Below are 3654 nucleotides of genomic sequence, written 5' to 3' on the forward strand. Positions count from 1 at the left end.
GAGCGCCGTCGCCGACGACCAGCTCGCCGTTTTCCCGCGCCCATGCCGCCAGACCTCGACGTCGCCCGTGCTCACCTGGTCGTCCCCCACCTCGCCAGCAAGCTCGCTAGCTTCGCCTGGACACCACCTACGTAGCCCTGCCCTCGCCTACCCCTCTCCATCGCCGGAATCGCCGCGCCACTATCGACCTCCACGGCACCCTCGCAGCACCTCGGGCTTCTATAAAAGGAGCAGGCCCCGACCCTCTCTCAGCACACCAGTCGCCTCCCCACCTTCCTCTCGTTCGCCAATCCCCCTTCCCCTCCTCGATTTCGCCCTCCATCGCCGGAATTTGACCGGAGTCCGCCGCGCCGCATACCTCAGCAACGCCGACGATTGGCGCCGTCCCCGGAGTCCGCCGTCGTCTGCAACATCGACCTGCATCAACGCCACCGCTCGCCGGAGTCCCTGCTCGCCGCCGACCCCCTACATCCGCCGTGCCAGCACCTCCCTCGCGTCGACGACGACGACTCTCCTCCGTTCGATCTGCTTCTGATCTAACGGCTCACAGTGACAAATACCGTTTCGGTGAGTTTCAGTCGCTGACGCGCGGGCCCCACTGTCAGCTGGCCCGCAGCGCTAGCTGGGCCGGCCCACTCCTTCTCCTGCTGCACAACCCATCTATTTTCCCGCCTAGGCCCAAAATTCAAATCCTGTTAAATGTTTTTAGTATGAATTCAAATACTGGCCCTGTGTTAGAATTCAAATAGTTTCAAATCTACCCAACAAAATTTGATGAATTTTATATTGTTGGAAAGCTTATGAAAAGCTCTATCCAACCACACTAGTCTCACTTTGAAATCTTTTGTAGAATTAATGTGACAAAAAGAGCAAGTCAGGGACTTTTGCACATTCACATAAATCTTAAAAATCAACCAAAAGTGCTATTAAGTTAATTTCAACTCTCATAGCTCACATTTCACTTACACTAATTGTTTCTGTAAAAATATGGTGTGGTTACTTTGAGTGATCATGGCCCAAATTAAATAAAGGACTATATGGCTACTTTAGTTAAGTGATATTGTCCAAAACTATGATGCAAATCATATGAAGTGTTTTACTTCATTTAAATCTTGTCCCAAGTACTTTCATATGAAGTTATGACCCTGGTCTAAATACTCTCACATGAAATACTTGGTGATATTAAATCATAATTAGCATTGTTAAATGGTATGAGGTACTCTACCTCATTTAAATTATTTTCCCAAATGATGATGATGAATGGTTGAATTAGGTCAACATGATTTCATGTATGATGGTTTGAGGAAGTTAAATCTTAAGAAGATTCAATGAGAGGAAATTATTCCTCAAAAACTAAATGGAAACTATCATTTACATATGTAATGAGAAGAAATTATTTCTCTAACACTAAGTAAGAAAACCCTAGAATAATTTTTGGTAGCAATGCTAAGTGATGGTGCTAGAGTATTTGGAGTGAGCCATTCAGGCTAATTAAGACTACTTAAGTATTTCTTGGTGATTGTATCCTCGTATTCGTGTATAGACGCTAGTACCGGAGAATACCAGGAGGAGGAAGGATTCTACCCAGAAGAAGAAGAGAACTTTGGCCACCTCAACAACCAAGGCAAGCTAACACCTTTGCAAGCTCTATGGTTGCAAGCTAATATTCTTGCAAAGTGCAAAGCCCCTTGGGGGCAAGGCACCATTAGTTATACCTTACTTACAACAATCCTATCCCAAGTTTTTACCTTACAAGTTTTACTTGTTTTATGAATGAGTTACTTTTATAGTTAACTTTGGTCTAAGTCAAGAAGATTACTAGAGTAGCAAAGTTAGTCTCAAGCTAGCCAAGCAAGATAGCACCCCTCATGATTAGTGCTAGTGCTAAATACTAAAACTTGACTACTCTAGATGGGAACATGTGACTTGAATTAAATTTGAAACCTTGAAATGATGAGTTATTCCATTGAAGGATTTTTGAAGGTGAATATGACTTGGAGAAGATGGTGATTTTTGATTAAAACTGATATTGGTTTGGATGTGATACCTTTCCAATTTTGAGTACCCCCACAATACCTGATTATGGGTAGGGCTTAACTAGAAATTTATACATCTTAGTATGGGTTCCCTCTGAACACACATCATAGGGGTTATGCCGAAGCTGCCTCCGTTGTTGAGAAATGATGTGAATTGAGGTGAATTGTACGGCCAAGCCTCGTGCAGTTCCCAGGTTGACAGTTGGTCTTCACTGGGAGGCCAAGCTCATGGGGAGAGGTGCTCATACTAGGGTTTGTAAGTGAAAGGTTATGGTTGATGATCCGCGTACTGAGTTACGATGATTCGGGGTTATCCCTGACGGATGTAATCAAATGTTGTGGCACAAGTGTGCAACCTCTGCAGAGTGTAAACCTATTCGAATAGCCGTGTCCACGGTTACGGACTGTTGGAAAGACCATACAGTTTCCAGTGTCAGATTCTTGAAAATGTGGGTGAAGTGAATGGTGAATGGTGACTTGTTTTTTTTGAATCACAACTGAGTGTGGGAATGACACTAATGTTCCCACTTGAGTTAGTTAGCACATGAATAAGTCTTTTCTCAAAATACTGGTGAACTAAAATTGGCTTTATGCAAATTAAACTAGAGCTTAGCACCCCCTTACTAGAATTATTAGCACTTACACTAGTATTAGCTTGCGAGTACTTAAAGTACTCACGGCTGTGTCCCTGGCTATTCAAATGGCCAGACTATGAAGAGGAGCAGAACTATCAAGATGACGGCAACCAAGATGTCTACGACAACTAGGGAATCTTCTGACGTCAGACGTTGGCCTGTGGATTAGATAGTCCACTTACGTTACGCTTCCGCCATGTAATATGTTCGTTGATCAGTAGATCAACTATTTGTGTAATATTGGATCATGTGATCTATTTGTAAGACGACTATGGTATGTAATGAATGATGAGTTATGATATTCAACTGTTATGTCTCGCAACAACAATATTCCTGGGATTGCGATGTATGGCATAACAGGCATCTGGACTTAAAAATCCGGGTGTTGACACTAGGTTTTCCTTTTACCGGTCTCAAGGTGGTTGTTGGGAGACCGGATTATAGGATATATAGCCGCACTATCAAGAGGGGCTTTCGATTGGGTAACTTGATCACATCGTCTTAGGGAGCTCAATCCTTAGCATACTTTGCATATCCATATTACTTCTTGTTGTTTCTCTGGGTGAGGTTCTTGAGCTTGTTGCTAGCTTTACAACAAGCCCAAGTTCATCGAAAACGGAATCCGCATGCATCTTCTATTGCGTTTTTGAGTTTGGACGACTTCACCGTTTCTTAAAGGTGGGAGACTCCCTATCTAGAATCATCTAAAATATTCTGTGAGGAGTCTCCATATTTGTTGGGGTTCTATTTGTTGTTATCTTTCCAACAAAATTGGTTTCATGTCAATCAGAGTTCGGGAGCATTTTCTATTTTAAAGAAAAAGAAAAGCTTTTTCAGGGGTTCCGAAATCTAGTCTCTAGCCCGGCCTGCCGAGTGCTGCTGCCGGCCAGTCCGGCAGACAGCCCGGCATGCCGAGTGCTGCTACCGGGCGGCCCGGCATCTGGCTCGGCCCACCGGGTATGGTGCCGACCGGCCTAGCCTCC

The sequence above is a fragment of the Lolium rigidum genome, chromosome 3 (genome assembly GCF_022539505.1).
Source record: "Lolium rigidum isolate FL_2022 chromosome 3, APGP_CSIRO_Lrig_0.1, whole genome shotgun sequence".
Classification (NCBI taxonomy): domain Eukaryota; kingdom Viridiplantae; phylum Streptophyta; class Magnoliopsida; order Poales; family Poaceae; genus Lolium; species Lolium rigidum.